Below are 18,612 nucleotides of genomic sequence, written 5' to 3'. Positions count from 1 at the left end.
TGGGAAAGTAACAGTGTTCCATGCGCCTTTGGTGTCTAGTCATGCCGGCCACATGACCACGGAGACGTCCTCGGACAAGCGCCGGCTCTTCGGCTTTGAAACGGAGATGAGCACTGGCCCCTAGAGTCGAAAATGACTAGCACACATTTGCGGGGGAACCTTTACCTTTACCTTTTTACAGTGGTGGGATTCAGCCGGTTTGCACCAGTTTGGCAGAACCGGTAGCTAATTTTTTGTGGCCCAGGCCCAGAATGGACTTCCGGAAGCAGCAACCACACAGAGAACTGGTTGTTCACCTATTTGAATCCCACCACTGATGGTATAATCAATTATAGCTTAGATCTGAACTTGCTAACAAGCACTTGGCTGTCGCTTCCTGTTGACCCTCTGTAGGAAATAGTGACAGTATGTGGTCGGCACACATTTCTTAGCAACAACAGAACGTAGGACAAGAATGTATGAGAAAAGAGGAAGTGACTTTTGCTCCTGGGTACAACCTCTGCAATGACATGTGTAAAAATGGTAGGGAGGGAGGGAGGTAGTGGTTAGAACAAGAACTGGGTAGAACAGCCAAGTGGTTCAGTAACCAGGACAACAGAAGAAGAATACGGAACTAACCCAGTGGTCAGTTCCAGGAATAAGGAGCTGACCTGGAGCTCGGTTCCTAGAAAAGGGAAGAAGCAAAGCAAGCATTCCAGAAAGTCATATGATGATGGTTTTAACAAGAAAAGGGAAATGGGATAGCTATTGGGTAGTACCAGAATGTCAAGGGGTGGGAACAGGACTAAGGTATAAAGTCAATGGCGGGATTCAGCCGGTTCGCACCACTTCGGCAGAACCAATAGCTAATTTTTTGTTACCCAGGCCCAGAACAGACTTCCGGAAGCGGCATCCACACAGAGAACTGGTTGTTCACATATTTGAATCCCACCACTGTATAAAGCAGTGATGGTGAACCTTTTAGAGACCGAGTGCCCAGACTGCAACCCAAAACCCACTTATGTATCGTCAGGTGCCAGGTGGGCATGGCCCATTGGGTGGGCACAGGACTAAGGTATAAAGCCAGTGGCGGGATTCAGCCGGTTCGCACCACTTCGGCAGAACTGATAGCTAATTTTTTGTTACCCAGGCCCAGAACAGACATCCGGAAGCGGCATCCACACAGAGAACTGGTTGTTCACATATTTGAATCCCACCACTGTATAAAGCAGTGATGGTGAACCTTTTAGAGACCGAGTGCCCAAACTGCAACCCAAAACCCACTTATGTATCGTCAGGTGCCAGGTGGGCATGGCCCATTGGGAGGGTGTGGCCCACTGGGTGGGTATGGCTGCAGTGGTAACGGCAGACTGGGTGGGACTAAAAAGTTCAATCAATCAATTCCACCTTTGCGAAATCTTTTTTTTTCCCTGCGAGAAGTTGAAATTGATTGATTGATTGAATCTCTCTTTTTTTGCACACGGCGGTGGAGGCCTAAAGCGAAAAGGTTTTATAAAATCCAGCTGAAGGCCTAGGACTGGGGCGACGGTGCGCGTACCCACAGAGAGGGCTCGACGTGCCACCTGTGGCATGCGTGCCATAGGTTCGCCACCACGGGTATAAAGCCTGCTTCAAAGATCTGGATGTTGCCATTTGGCCTTAGCCGTCACACTTAGTGACTGCTGTCCATTTGGCCCTTATTGCAGTAGGCAGGAGAAGAAAACTTTTCAGAGACTGCAAGGCAAATTTTGACCCAGTTTAAAAGGTAAACAGAGTAGCTTTTATAGATCTTTATTCTTTTCCTGTGACAGGTGGATTTATAAAGGCAATATAAATCTATACAATAAATAGCCAAACAAACAAACCCCACTAAAAACCAATTCCTCCCACAGCTATCTTTTTTTTTCTTGGCCTTTCAAGATCTGAATCTCAGTAAACCACAAAAATAAGTCAATGTTTTAGCTTATTTCTCCTTCAAGCAGCTTCCCGCAGCTAGTCCAGCAATGAATTGTCCAATTCCATTTCCGAGTGACCCTACAGGAAAGCTTTTAGTTCTTCTCTTGGGAGTGTGTTCCAACCTTGAATGAGCTGCCGGCCAGAATGCTTACGACTTTAATCTTTTCCCCGTTATTCTTAAAAACTGCCTGGTCTGTGACCTTTTAAGATGTCATTTAGACTTCAGTTTTCCTCATATGTTGATTGATGTGAATTTAACTGCCCTCCTTCACTATCTTCTGCTGACGTTTTATCTAAATATGATTCTGAAGAAGCTCCATGCAGGTGTAAAAGCACATTCCATGAGACTTTATGCTTACTGTGTTTACACATTCAGGGTTGTTGTTTTTGTTTTCCCCTTGACTTGCAAAGCTGTAGGGAAGGATAATCCCACTGAATGAGTCTTTAAAAATGAGATGTACTCTTTCTCCTGAGACTTTTCTTCTAAGATCACCCCATGTGAGGAAAGACAATTTGCTTTCAATGCCTCTTTCAAAGTAAATGAACACTTTTGGTGAATTTTTCCAAGGTGGTATTCTTGCATGTATTTCACAACGTGCTGGCTAAAAGCTGTATACAGATGCACTGTCATTTGTGGTTTACTTATAATTTCCCCTAAGTTACAGTATCCAGCCTCACTGGCTTCTCAGGGATCCATTCATGTCCATTAAATCTCATCATTTTTTTATTCTTTTATTTGAGTTTATCTTCATATAAAATACAAATAGAAAGACAATGGGAAAATGGGAAGGAAGTATAGAACAGAGGGAAAAGAAATAAAAAGCAGCGACTGTGCTGTGCTGAAATGGATAGACTTACATTGAGAATCAAAGAAAAAGAAGACACAGAATATTTTCAAACATGGAACTTATTTTATCAATGGCTGAAAAAATCAGATAGAGAGTAAGAACTTAACTTCTATTACTAAGCAAAAAATTAACCCAGACGACATGTTGTTCATTAAGCACTTATGAATTGTAATAATAGAAAATTAATAAAATACTTTTTTAAAAAAGCAGTGACTTCCAGCAACAGCATAAAAAAACATGTTGAGACTCTGGAAAGAGTACAGAGAAGAGCAACAAAGATGATTAGTGGGCTGGTGGCTAAAGCACATAATAGTTACAGGAATTGGGTATGTCTATTTTTATGAAAGGAAGGACTAGGGGTGACATGACTGCAGTCTTCCAATATTTGAGGGGCACCCTCAAAAAAGAGGGGGGTTAACCTATTCCCCAAAGCATCTGAAGGCAGGACAAGAAGCAATGGATGGAAATCCACCCATATTCCAGGAAAGAAGAAACCTAGAACTAAGGAGAAATTTCTCGATAGTGAGAACAATTAAACAGTGGAACGACTTGCCTCCAGAAGTTGTGGGTAATCCATCACTGAAGGTTTTTAAGAAGAGATTGGACAGCCATTTGCCTGAAATAGTATAGGGTCTCCTGCTTGAGCAGGGGGTTGGACTAGAAGACCTCCAAGGTCCCTATCAACTCTCTTGTTCTGCTTATCTCATTCTCCTGACCTTTGCATGTTCATCATCCATTTGTAGTCAAAGGAAGCTCAAGGTGGCTCATTGATGGAGATCTGTCCACTTTCTGTCTGGTGGACATTGTCCTGTTCCATCAAGGTTGGACTAGAAGACCACCAAGGTCCCTTCCAACTCTGTTATTCCATTATTCTGAGAAGAGATGGTTCAATAAAGCCAGAGACAAGGACTGTGGAAAGATTCGAACTTTAGTAACAGAGATTCACACATTCGCAGTATCTTCCTTCCTTCCTTCCTTTTACATGAAAATAATGTACAAAACCTCATGGTGCGTGAGGTAACATTGAAGACCAAAATGGTGTTTGGAACGATGCAGTGCCCCGCAGGGTTTTTTAATCCTCAACAACAACAACAACAAAAGGACAGGGCTTTGACACTTTTGTTGTGACTTTTCCGAACAGCTCTGCCAATGCATCTCAGGAAGGAAGGAAAATGAACAAGCGAAGCTGATAATTTGCAAAATGGAGAAAGTGAAGAAAAACCAACTGACAGGGGTCGGCTATTTTTAGAGAAAAGACAGGCCTGATCTAAGCTTGTAGATAACCTCTGTTTATTTCATTCTTACACTCTTCAGTTTGGACTAAGCTGGTCTTCAGGCCAGCAGACTCTTGGGCTAGCTGTCAATTTGAACATGGATTCTCCAGGAATATCAGCTTGTTAGAATTCCAGGGGCACTTCTAACAAAGCCTCAAATACCTCTGATTATCTCCTTCCGTTCTTTCTAGACTGTGGCTAGGTTTCAAATAAAGGACCAGCATTTTTCTTAAACTCCCTCGGAAAGCTTCCTAGAGGATAAAGTAGCCAAAGAGCTATTTAAAAAGAAATTCAATCGGTTTTCCTTTAGGAATTGTGCCTAAACCAACAACAACAACAACAACTATTATTGTTGTTGTTAATTAAATTTGTTACGGTCACCTACTCTACTAGACTCTGGCTTACAAAATCCAAATAGGCAATTAAAACAATTTAAAAGCATAAGATGAAAATCATAAAACCGTATATGCTGAGTGCTTCTGTACGGGGGACAAATTCTTTATATGTCTAATCCAGGTATGTCAAACTCCCGGCCTACGAGCCGGATGCGTCATGCCGAAACCACGCCCACCCCATTGTCGGCAATGGGGAAAAAGTCGCAATACGTCACGCAACGTCATGTGACATTATGAGTTTGACATGCCTGGTCTAATCACACTTGGCCAAATAAAGTATTCAACTCAATTCAATTTAAAAAAGCTAAAAACAATCACACATAACAATAAAACACCAGAGTCCCACAAACAGCCAGGTCTTTGGAGTTTTCTGGAACCAGATATGGTTCCAGCCCTATTCCTGAAGGCAGGGGCCATGACAGAGAAGACATGCTTCCTTGATCCCACAACAAGGCAACAACTGAGTGGATCTGAAGTTTTACACTCTGAGCACACCAAGTGGAAAAAAGCAATTAAAGATAGACAATCCCATAAGTAACCAGGCTGTCAACCTTCATACGAATTTGGCTGCAGCCATCTTAACTTCGTTTTCAGTTGCCACAGTGATGGGAGGGGGGGAGAGATGTATTTTCTTAGCTTAGACATAACAATAAATTGTTCTGTGGGAACCAAGGTCCAGTTTCCTAAGTTTTGGCGGGCTAAAGTTACAGTTGGAAAGCCAGCAATGTCCAAAGACATTTTCCCTGGTCATGTCAGCCTGACCTCAATCTTTGGGAAGATTCTGGAAAAGATAATCAAGCAACAAAGCAGCGAACACCTAGAGGCAAACCTAGTCATAATCAAAAGCCAACATGGGTTTGTCAAAAACAGATCATGCCAGACAAAACGTATTGCATTCTTTGACCAGATGACAAAATTAGTGGACCAGAGGAATGCTGTGGATATAATTTACTTGGACTTCAGTAAGGCATTTGATAAAGTAGACCACAACCTACTACTTGATAAGATAGAAAAATGTGGGTTTCCTTTCTGTGCAGGGGGTTGGACTAGAAGACCTCCAAGGTCCCTTCCAACTCTGTTATTCTATTCTGTTCCGTTCCATTCCATTCCATTCCATTCCATTCCATTCCATTCTATTCTATTCTATTCTATTCTATTCTATTCTATTCTATTCTATTCTATTCTATTCTATTCTACTCTTGTGGCTTGCATGGCTATATGCCAAAGGCGCAAAGAACACTGTTATCTTCCTACCAAAGTGGTACCTATTAATCTACTCACATTTACATGCTTTCAAACTGCTAGGTGGGCAGGAGCTGGAGCAAGGGACGGGAGCTCACTCCTTTGCACAGTGTTTGGTCTCGAACCTGGGCTGTCAGCTCTCCAGCTGAGAAACTCAGCATCTTTAGCCGACAAGCTCACCATCTGCTGAGCCATTGTGCCTCACAATTCTGTTAACAGGATAAATTACTCAATCAATTTGGGCATAGGAGAAGCGTGAAACCTAAGAAGTACTGTTTGATGTTCCTGAAATTCAGCTTGAGGTCCCACCAATTTGCCCGCTTCTATCTAACCCGTGCCTGAATGATTGTTCAACTTCTCTTTGTGAGTTTTCTTATATTTGAACTGGAAGGCGGTCAGACTGCTTAATTCCACAGCAAGATAAGACATTTCTCCTCTGATCATATTTTCATTAAGACAAAATTCTCGATGCCATTTCTACTTTATGACCTTGATTGGGATTAGCATATTTTTCAACAAAGCCGCAATTAATGGCACCTGCGATAAAAAAAGGGCACATCCTTTGAAAACAGCAACGGCAGAGGGCATCCTGGGTAATTTTATGATAATTGCTGGAATGGTAAGAACACTAATTCTGACTTTTCAGCCACACCAATGGGGGACCTTCGGTCCATTTGCATGAGATTACTCATCATTATTTGTCATTTTACTTTTAAATTTCAATTTGTCCTCTACTGCAATCATATTACAATGAGGTGGGTGCGTAGGCATGAGTGTGTTTAAGGTAAAACAAAATGTTGATCCTGGCTGATTTGATTTCTTAGTGACAAAATGAAATCAAGCTGTCAGGCTACAAGTAGATCTGGGGGAAAAATGGTCATTTTTTCACACTTACGACCCTTGCCACATCCATGTGGTCACATGATCAAAATTCAGACAGTTGGCAACATAATAATAATAATAATAATAATAATAATAATAATAATAATAATAATAATAATAATAATAATAATAATAATAATAATAATAAAGTTGGAAGGTACCTTGGAGGTCATCTAGTCCAACCCCCTGCTCAGGCATACCATTTCAGACAAATTATGATGGTTGCAGTGTCTCGGGGATCACGTGATCCCGTTTTCTGACTTTCTAATAAGCAAAATCAATGGGGGAAGCCAGATTCATTTGACACCCATGTTACTAACTTAACAACTGCAGTGATCCACTTAACAACCATGGCAAAAAAAGATCATAAAAGCAAAACTCACTTAATAACTGTCTAGCTTAGCAACGGAAATTTTGAGATCAATTGCAGTTGTAAGCTGAGGACTACCTGTACATAAAAATTGACAGTTGCTTGGCTGGTACACTAAGAAAGAAGTCTCATGAAGGTCTATTTGTACCTGATTGCTTTATAATGTTTTCCTCTTTTCTTGTTATTCTACTACCTATAAATAAAGCCTTTCCGGATCACACCCAGATTAGTGATCCAGTAGATACCCCTGGGGTGCTTGCAAGAAGAAAATGAAAACCTACCACGTTCCACTGTCATTCCCCTAAACCTGGCATCTGGAGGTCTCTTCCACCAACCTGGAAATATCATAATAATCAAAATGGATAAATAATCCTCGATAATCCTATTTTTCATGAATTTGACAGAAAAGAGGTATGGAGATGTATACAATAATTGGAGTCAGTCCCATTGCCATTTTGTGCTCTTTGGGTACTACAGCTTTACAACAGAATTTCAGAATCAGAATAGAGCTGGAAGGGACCTTGGAGGTCTTCTAGTCCAACCCCCTGCTCAACCAGGAGACCCTCAACCATTTCAGACAGGTGGCTGTCCAGTCTTAAAAATCTCCAGTGATGAAGCACCTACAACTTCTGAAGGCAAGCTGTTCCACTGGTTAATTGTCCTCAGTATTAGGAAGTTTCTCCTTAGTTTTAGATTGCTTCTCTCCTTGATTAGTTTCCATCCGTTGTTTCTTGTCTTGCCTTCTGGTGCTTTGCAAAATACATTGACTCCCTCTTCTTTGGGGCAGCCCCTCAAATATTGGAATACTGCTATCAGGTCACCCCTAGTCCTTCTTTTCTCTAGACTGGCCATACCCAATTCCTGCAACTGTTCTTCATGTGTTTTAGTCTCCAGGCCCTTAGTCATCTTAATAATCAACAAGGGTCTCCAAATTTGGCAACTTTTAAGACTTGTGGACTTCAACTCCCAGAATGCTCTACCTGAGAAGGCAGACATTTTATCTGATTCCGGCAATCACCCCTTATGTTTGAGCATTATTCCCTATTGATCTAGCTGTGGCAGAGTGAGTGAGACCACTGTACAAGCAGAGAGAGGAAGCCGGAGTTTGACAAGTAAATTCATGGCAGGTCAAAGGTCAGGTCCATTTGCTGGTTGGTTTGGTTCCCCAAAAGAACATGGGAATGTTCTCATGATCTGTGCTTGTAGGAAATGTCTTCCGTCCGTGTTGGTCTTCCTGAAGATGACAAGAATCGTACAGGATGCAGATGAAGGCCGATTCCTCTCCTGCGAGAACAAATCTAATCCAGAGGGCTTTAAAAGGATTGCAATATAACTGAGCCCAGAAAACAGTGTGACATGATCTACTGACAATGGGAAGAAACCTCTACCAAAAAAAGGATATTGGAAGTATAATAAAACCATTACAATAAGAAAAGAATTGCAAACTGCTTAAGAATTCATCATTTATTCAAAGAGTGAGCTCAGGCAAGAAGAAGAAGAAGAAGAAGAAGAAGAAGAAGAAGAAGAAGAAGAAGAAGAAGAAGAAGAAGAAGAAGAAGAAGAAGAAGAAGAAGAAGAAGAAGAAGAAGAAGAAGAAGAAGAAGAAGAAGAAGAAGAAGAAGAAGAAGAAGAAGAAGAAGAAGAAGAAGAAGAAGTAGTAAAATAAATAAATGGAGGAGGAGGAGGAGAAGAAGGAGAAGAAGAGGAAGAGGAAGAGGAAGAAGAAGAAGAAGAAGAAGAAGAAGAAGAAGAAGAAGAAGAAGAAGAAGAAGAAGAAGAAGAAGTAAAATAAATAAATGGAGGAGGAGGAGGAGGAGGAGGAGGAGAAGAAGAAGAAGAAGAAGAAGAAGAAGAAGAAGAAGAAGAAGAAGAAGAAGAAGAAGAAGAAGAAGAAGAAGAAGAAGAAGAAGAAGAACAAGAACAAGAACAAGAACAAGAACAAGAACAAGAACAAGAAGAACAAGAAGAAGTAAAATAAATAAATGGAGGAGGAGGAGGAGGAGGAGGAGGAGGAGAAGAAGAAGAAGAAGAAGAAGAAGAAGAAGAAGAAGAAGAAGAAGAAGAAGAAGAAGAAGAAGAAGAAGAAGAAATAGTAAAATAAATGGAGGAGGAGGAGGAGGAGGAGGAGGAGGGTCAACTGTAGCTGCTTTAACAGATGTATGATGTCAAGATCAAGAGAAATCATTGTTTCTCTCTTCTTAGAGAGAAGTGTGTTAGATCATTCCTGGGCACTAAAATTTACAATATGCTGTTCTCATATACATCTATGAATTGAGGGACCCCCGAAATTGCTTCACCCCATTCTTGCAAAACTTGGTTTGCCAAAGGGTGGGCTTTCCTGAACCTTGTCATAAAAACAGCTTCAGTATCTTCTCCAACAGGTTTCCACAGAATGTTCCAGAAAACCAAGTACCGGTAGTCCTCAGAATAGACAGAAAAATGGAGAAAGGCTAACCCGCTAAAAAAAAGAGAAAGGGAAAATGTGTGAAAATAAATTGCTAGTAATCCATCACCCTACATTTTATGAGAAACTGTGTTCCCTAATACATTATTTTTTTTAAAAAAAACAAACCTCAATATAAGAATAATGCATTGGTTTTTTTAAAAAAAAACTCAATATAACAATAAAGAGATACATGCAGACATATTTTTTTCTTTTTCACATTTTAAGTAATTCTTATAAAGAAATCACTCCAGTTTGGGAGTGTCACTATGTATGGATGTGTATTTTTGTAAAACAATTCCATTCCTGAAAGTGCCTAAGCCAACGTTTCCTATGAGCAAATATATTCAAATATTTGTGAGTTGTGAGAAGTAATAACACGCTGCTTAGTGTAATTCCACAATCATCACTCTACACTGCAGTAAGCTGAACTCCCCTTAAAAATCTGGGTGAAATGAAACAAGATCGGGCAGAAATACATTTAAATGAAGAACAACCCAAAATACAGTTTTATATCAACATTGAAAAAAGCCAAACTGTCACAGATGTAAGCAGAAAGTGAACATTAGGAAAACAGTCTGGATGAAAAATTAATTCAATCCCAGTCCAATAATGCAACATGAATATGGCCGGTGGTAATCCATGATCATTATTTAGTACGGCTCATTTTCAGGAAAGAAAGAAACTTGAAATGAAAACAAAGGGAGCCTAATTTTGAGAGATTACCCGTTCAGTGGTTCTTGAAACTTTCCAGCCTATTACAGGCTGTCCTTGACTTACAACATTTCATTTGGTGACTGTTCACTGCAAAAAAAAAAAAGTGAGTTAAGACCATTTTTCACACTTAGGACCGTTGCAACATCCCTAGGGTCACATGATCAAAATTCAGACAGTTGGAAACTGACTCATATTTATGACTGTTGCCGTGTCCCAGGGTCATGTGATCCCCTTTTGCGACCTTCTGACAAGCAAAGTCAATGGGGAAAGCCAGATTCACTTAACAACCATGTCACTAACTTAACAACTGCAGTGATTCCCTTAACCACTGTGGCCAGAAAGTTCGCAAAATGAGGCTAAACCAGGGCTCTTCAAACTTGGCAACTTTAAGACTTGTGGACTTCAACTCCCAGAATTCCTCAGCCAGCCCTTTCTTTCTCTGGATTCTTCCCACAATTATAACGATTGCTAAACAAACGGTCGTAAGTAGGGACTACCACTAAAATAAAATTAGTTCAACTGATGCTGTTTCCTGTCTAGTCTACCTGGGAAGGCTGACATCCAGATACTTGTTCCCTGAAATCTTGGATGCAGCTCCTAGAAACCTGCCAAAACATGATCACCAAATTGTCACTTTTAACATGACAGAAGGGAGAAACCATTAAATACATTGGGAGTAATTCTGTTAGCCGTACATGCTTAATTAAAATTAATTGAAATCAATTTATGTGTAAATCCAATTACAAACAAGTTTTCGTTTACGTTTGGATTGCTTCCTCTTTCAAACCTCACTGGAGGCCCAAATTTAGCCCCCCCCCCCATGTGCCCAAAATACCAAAGCTTGCATTTCAGGGATGGATAAATGGTAAGAAAGGAAAGTTTACGGATAGCTCAGCAACACTTAGCGGAGAAATCAGAATTCCCTTTAGGAGCTAAGTGGCTTGGAGCAAGGAGAAGGGTTACGCTGCCCACTGCTTAGCTTAATTGATGCTAAGTAGATTTATTATGCGCGTGGACATTCCCTCCGGATCAGCTGCTTATTCTGATTAATAGATACAGCATAAGGTAGGAGATGCCCTTTGCGACTGGCCCCACCATGTAGTGCAGAGTTTAATTAAACATAACAAATCAGGAGGAGTTAAAACTCCTCCATCATCCTTTCTTTTTTCTTCTTTACAAAAAGTATTGTGGGAAGTCAGCCCCCCCCCCAGAGAAAGAAATATTAAAAGGGCAGAAAAATATATTTCCTCAAAGGATCTTAAAGAGGCAGGAAAGCATGCCTAGTTTTTTCTTAACAGCCCCAAGTCTCCCTCCCCCAAGCAGAAACCAGCTCTGTAGAAATGCCGATGTAATAATCCATTCAGGAAGGTTGGAGGCCCCCAGCTAGAAGCTTAGGAAGACAAAGACACCTAAAATCTACATACCCCACCCGAACTCTAAGATGGGACATAATAGGATTAACCCACAGATGCCAGGAGAGCACACTCAGACTCAGGTCAGAATACATGACACAGGAAATATAAAGCCTCAAACAGGAACAGGAAACAACTCCAAACAAAAGGCTCCAGAGGGTATAAAAACCCACTCCCTACATGTGCTCTCTCTCTCTCTTCTTCTAGAGCCATCTTTCTGTCTGGCTCTCCTCTTCAATAAACTGCAACCTTCTTTCTAAAGCAGTTACTATGTTGTTTATCACCAGCTTGGACTGAACCACGAAGAAGACTTTTCCTTCAACAGTATGTTACCTTTTTTTGAGAGGGTTTTCAAATTGTGCATTCTAGAACAGTGCCCCCCCACCTTTTCGGCACCAGGGACCGGTTCTGTGGCGAGAGGTTTTTCCACAGACCGGAAGGGCCGTGGTTGCGCATGCTGCCTGCATCTCGTGGATGGGGCTTTGCTTGTTTGTATAGCCCAGGTTCTGGTATGCTGCAGCCCGGTGTCAGTCCACGGACTGACAGGTTGTGGACCCCTGTTCTAGAATGTTGCAGAGATAAAGATACAGTGGTACATTAGTACTCAACTGCTCTAGAGTGATACTTTGGTGCTCCATTCATTGAATGTGGTACTCAGTGCATTTTGACGTGAAACTTTTGTCCCGGTACTCATTATTTGTTTGGTAGTCAACTCACAAGCTACAACTTGTCAGAGTTGGCTGCCTTGTGATTCACTACATTATTCCTTATGTGGAAAAATTGTTTGGTAGTCATCATTTTTGATACTCAATGCACCTCCCGGAACCAATTAATGAGGAGTACCAAGGTACCACTGTACTTTATAGCTCTTCAAAGCCCTATTTTCCCTTTTATAACATAAATATTTGTTTGTTTATCCTATGTATATCCTGCCCAGTGGCCAAGAATTCCCTCATGCACACATGAAGAGATGTAGACACTGGTTTTCCACGCAATGGACATTTCTTGCTTGCCTTCTCAAAAGTTCTTTCTTTGATACCCTTCAGAGATTTAACCTGAGAAAGAACCTCAATATTTATATTTAATTTCAAGGGAACTAAAAATGGCATGATACTCTGGGATATCCTTATGTCCACAGAGAATCATGTCAATTACTTTGGGGTCTCTGAAAGTTCATCAGATCTTTTGCCTGAGCGAGAACACACAAACCCCCAACTTATTTTAAATACAATTTGCAGACCATGTAACAATCTGATCTGATCAAACCCACGTTCTGTACAATTCAACATTGTGTTTCCACATAGCCAAGAAGAACATCAGTGGAATGAGAGGGCTGTAATTTACTTCTTTACCTACATTTCCAAGCAATTAGTATTCAAAGGTATGCTGACTCTAATAGTGCAGATAATAGAAAGGCCTAATGATACTGATTAATATAAACTGTATAAAAGTATCCAGTTCCCTCCATAAAATTATCTAATTCTCTCCATAAAATTATGGAAGGAGGGAGGGAGGAGATAGACAGGGGAAAAAGGGAGGGAGGGAGGGAGGGAGGAGAGAAGAAAGGGAGGGAGGAAGGAAGGGGAAGGAAAGATGAAATAGGAAGAATAAGGATGACGAAGGAAGGAAGGAAGGAAGGAAGGAAGGAAGGAAGGAAGGAAGGAAGAGAAGAAAGAAAGAAAGAAAGAAAGAAAGAAAGAAAGAAAGAAAGAAAGAAAGAAAGAAAGAGAGAGGAAGGAAGGTTATATTTTTATTATTTATGTTTCTTTAGTGGTTTTAATGTTAGCTCCCAAGGAAGGAAGGAAGGAAGGAAGGAAGGAAGGAAGGAAGGAAGGAAGGAAGGAAGGAAGGAAGGAAGGAAGGAAGGAAGGAAGGAAGGAAGGATATATTTTTATTATGTTTCTTTAGTGGTTTTAATGTTAGCTCCCAAGGAAGGAAGGAAGGAAGGAAGGAAGGAAGGAAGGAAGGAAGGAAGGAAGGAAGGAAGGAAGGAAGGAAGGAAGGAAGGAGAGGGGGACAAGGGAAAGAGGGAAAGCAAGGGGGGTGAAATTCAAATATGAGAGTACTGTGCCACTATGTAGGGGAGGAGGTGGATCGCCTGGAGGGAGGGGCTGCATTCCAGAGGAGTAGGAGTCAACTCAGCCCAGATATCTTGTGTAAGAGAAAGAGGGTGAAGGCAGCCTCTCCTTTATTTATTTTATTTATTTATTTTATTAAATTTATATACCGCCCTTTCCCGAAGGACTCAGGGCGGTTTACAGGGCATTTAAAACAACCAATACAAAAGTTAAAAACAAATTTAAAAAAAGATTAAATCATCCCTAGAATTAAAAACCCCAGTTAAAAATTCTCAGCCTGGGCCGGAGAGCTCGAAGAGCCAGGTTTTCAGGTCCCGGCGAAATGTGCGAAGGTCGGGGGCAGTCCTAAGCTCCACGGGCAGCTGGTTCCAGAGGGCAGGCGCACCCACAGAGAAGGCCCTCCCCTGGGTGTTATCCGCCGGCAATCTTTTATCGGCGGCACCCTGAGAAGACCCTCCCTGTGGGAGCGCACTGGACGAAGGGAGCTTGATGCCGGCAGCAGGTGTTCCCTCAGATATCTGATTGTTCTCAGAGTATATTGCAGGTAATAGAGTCTTTCAGTACGGCAATATTTTGTCTATAGGTATGAAACAGTAAAGAATTCAGCCTGCAAGAACCACCATGCATTATTCTTGGGTTTGGGCCTGACAAGTGCACACCTAAAGGTTTACTTTGGTTCTAAGTGATGTCTAAATTCCTGTGGCCCCCAGGAGCCTATATATTTTTTTTCTTCCTTGCTGTTTTTTCCAATACGTTTCAAATAGCCTTCCTCCTTTGCAAGTATCAGTGGGGGGAAAAAATGTTGGCAACTCCTGGAGCTCAGGGGAAATAGAGGGAAGCCTAAACTTCCAAAAAAGATGGAGAAATTCCCATTTGCAAGACGTAGTAAAAAGGAATTGAGACGTTTTGTCTGGCACAGCTTAACAGAGAAGCCTAATTTGTATTTTCAAGGTTTCTGTCTAGGAGGAACATTTATTATTATGTACAGGATGTTCATCTGATTGGACGCAATGGTGCAATTAAATTGCTGCATGTTGAGACAGGTTTTTATGGTGCTTATTAAAAGCAAACATAAATAAATTGAGAGTGGGTTTTTTTTAGAAAATGCGCCTCAGTATTGCCCTGAAGTATACTGACAGACAAAAGAGACTGAACTCTAGGCTCTGGAACCAGAAGGGTGTATTTCCCAATAGGATGGATTAGCCAAGGAATGATTGATGTAATTAATTAAGAATTTTCTTTTTATTAAAAAAGGGGGGGGGGAGAGAGAGCTTCATATGAGTCTATTAAAGAAATAAAATCCATCCAATTGGGTGGCAAAGAAGGTGGGAACTGGGAAAGTCTACTCTTGAGGATTTTGTGGAAATATTCTCGTAACTGTCTCGACGGTGTAAAAACGGTTTGGAAATTTCATCTTCTATCACCATCATCACCCTCATCTCTTTTTTTAAAAAACTTCTCGCTCTAGCCTACAACCCTGAGATTCCCTAATACAGGGAATAAGTCCTCTGTTGCTAAGTGAGACAATTATTAAGTGAGTTTTGCCCTGGTTTACAAAACCTTTCTTGCCACAGTTGTTAAGTGAATCACTGCAATTGTTAAGTTAGTAACACGGTTATGAAGTCAGTCTGGCTTCTTCCCCCATTGACTTTTCTCATCAGAAAGTCGCAAAAGAGGATCACATGATCCTGGGGACATTGCAACCATCATAAATAAAGTTAGAACAATTAATCAGTGGAATGACTTGCCTCCAGAAGTTGTGGGTGCTCCAACATTGGAGTTATTAAAGAAGAGACAGGACAACCATTTGTCTGAAATGGTATAGAGCAGGGTCCCCCAACCTCTTGGCCTGCAGGCCACAAACATGGCTGGCTAGGGCACGCACACGTGGGTGCGCATTCCCGCCCACTTGCGCTAGTGCCACGACCCTGTTTGCACATGCGGGCAGGCACGAACGGGCCGTTAGCACAGGAGGGGTGTGCACAGCCCATTTGCGCTTATGCAAACAGGTGCTAGCTGCCGTGGGGATGCACGGCCATTCACACATGCGCATGGCGCTAGTGCATGCCACCTGTGTGAACACATCCGGTAGTACTGCACCAGTGGGTGTGGCCCTGTTTGCATGCGTGCTTCAAACTGATTGGGGGATGTGATTTATGACCATTACTTGGAGGAGGGAATTGTGCTTTGATACTATGTTGGCCTTTTTAAAAAGTAAGCATTTATTTATTTATTTATTTTATTTTAATTCCATTTATATCCCGCCCTTCTCCGAAGACTCAGGGCGGCTTACAAGCTTAGCAGTAGCCTTCATTCTATGTATATGCCTGCTTATTAGGGCTTTCACACACACACACACACCTAGCGGCATTATTACAAAGTCAGCTTAATTGCCCCCAACAATCTGGGTCCTCATTTTACCTACCTCGGAAGGATGGAAGGCTGAGTCAACCTTGAGCCTGGTGGGACTCAAACCTGCACTAATTGCAGGCAGCTGGTGTTACTTAAGGAGGCATTAGCCCACTGCTCCACCAAGCATAAATGCATATAAAGAAAGACCACTGCTAGATACATCTAAAAGTCCAACTACATTTAACATTTGTTCCAATGAACTATTGCTACTGTTCAGAGTTGAAAAGACCTCACAGAGGGCTATTATTTTAGGAGTTTCCCGCCAAAAGGTAATATCATTTCAATCACATGACTCTCCAGTTGAAAGAAACAGCATGAGTTACACCTTTTGCACACACAAAACTAAGGAAACCACAATTTCTGTGACAACTTCCTATTATCTACCTAATAAAGCCAAGATTTAGTTATATGTTCTTACTAAATTAGGATGTGTACAGCAAACAGTAGAAGTAGTGAAATAATGAGATACTATTGTGCATAATTATAATAACCATCTTGTCCATAATCCATCTAGGGTGTACCATACTAAGTAGTACAAATCAGAAATCTGATCCTATATTACTTTGGTAATCATTGAAGATTTTTTTTTAATTTTAAAAATTATCCATGTGTTTGGTGTTGCAGTTGTTAAGCAACATTATTTTAAACTAAATAATTTAGTTCAAATAAATTAATAATTTTAAAGAGCCACTTTGGTCTAGTGGTTAAGGCACCAGACTAGAAAGCAAGGACCTGTGAGAATGAGTTCCACTTTACCCATGAAAGCCAGCTGGGTAATCTTGGGCCAGTCATTTTCTCTCAGTCCAGCACACCTCACAGAGTTGTTGTTGTGGGGAAAATAGGAGGATGAAGGTGTGTTGGATATGTTTGTGGCCTTGAGTTATTTATAAAAATAATAAATGCAGGATCTGTCTATAATACGTGTTGTATGTGCGCACAGGAGTTTTCTTATAAAAGAAAGTTAGGTATTTGTCTCATTTTTTTCAAAATGTAGATTTTGATTCAGCAAATGTCTGGCCAGAGAATAGTAAAACAAAAATACATCATTAATATCTTCTTGTTCATTTGTGTTCACTACCTAGGAGATGGATGGATGGATGGATGGATGGATGGATGGATGGACGGATGTTGGGCGATTAAGAGCAATGAAAATTAATCAGTGCACTATCACAGAAAGCCTGATTATTAGGTTCTTATATTTAAGTACAGGCATTGGAAAAAAATCCCAGGGAAAATAAGGAACACTTTTCAAATGCTACATTTGAAGGTTACTATTTAAAAGAGCCTTGGTGGAGCAGTGGGCTAATGCCTCCTTAAGTAACACCAGCAGCCTGCAATTAGTGCAGGTTCGCATCCCACCAGGCTCAAGGTTGACTCAGCCTTCCATCCTTCCCAGGTAGGTAAAATGAGGACCCAGATTGTTGGGGGCAATTAAGCTGACTTTGTAATAATGCTGCTTGGGTGTGTGTGTGTGAAAGCCCTAATAAGCAGGCATATACATAGAATGAAGGCTATTGCTAAGCACATTGGTTTATGCTTAAATTGTAAGCTGCCCTGAGTCTTCGGAGAAGGGCGGGATATAAATGGGATTAAAATAAAAATTAAATAAAATAAAAAATGTGCTCAGGGGAGGGGAATTCAGATTTTGGCGTCGACTATGTAAGTGCCGATGTTATGCTCCTCGAATACAAGATCCTTTAAGCTAAACAATGCCTCAAAGTTCTTTTAAAGAGTTTCATCTGTCGGAACCATGACAGGAAGTGGTTCCTGTAGTGGAGTTGATATAATTGCCACACACACATTTCCGTCACAGAAATGGGCAAAATGTGTACTACTAGTTCAACTTTACAACAGTAATCAGGTCAGTTTCAGCGTGGAAATACAAAGGGTTACATTTTGAACTCCATCTCTTTAAATTTAATATTTAAAAATAAGAGTGCGGAGTTTGATTATCAAATTCACTCGCAGTCCCGGTTGGAGTGGGTAAGGAGAAAACAAATGAATGTTCAAAAGTTCCAAGCGTTGTGATCCACAGAAGCACAAAATCTTAAAAAAAAAAAAACAGCCTCAGTATATTTCTGATGATTTCCAGGGCTTCTTTTGCTACAGATCTAGAAGCTGAAAGGAGAAGGAAAAAAGATGGAAAAGGTGATGGTTTTTTTTTCATTCTTATATTACTTTTTGCATCTGCCACCGTCTGACAGCTCATTGGATATCTGAGAAAAGCAGTTTTTTTAAAGGCAGGTGCAACCCGAGTTGAAGAATTTAAGAGCCAGTTTGGTGTAGTGATTAAAGTCCCCTGGAATAAAAAAACGGAGTTCTGCCTTAGATATGAAAGCAAGTGGGCGACTTTGGGTCATTTTCTTTCTGTCAGTCCTGGGAAAAAGGAGGAGAAGAAGGAGAAGAAGAAGAGTGAGTGAGGAGGAAGGAAGGAAGGAAGGAAGGAAGGAAGGAAGGAAGGAAGGAAAGAAGGAAGGAAGGAAAGAAGGAAGGAAGGAAAGAAGGAAGGAAGGAAAGAAGGAAGGAAGGAAAGAAGGAAGGAAGGAAGGAAGGAAGGAAGGAAGGAAGGAAGGAAGGAAGGAAAGAAGGAAGGAAGGAAGGAAA

This window comes from Vipera berus (assembly GCF_964194415.1).
Source record: "Vipera berus genome assembly, chromosome: 6".
NCBI lineage: Eukaryota > Metazoa > Chordata > Lepidosauria > Squamata > Viperidae > Vipera > Vipera berus.
The sequence above is the reverse complement of the archived record's forward strand: the minus strand, read 5'-3'. Positions refer to the sequence as shown.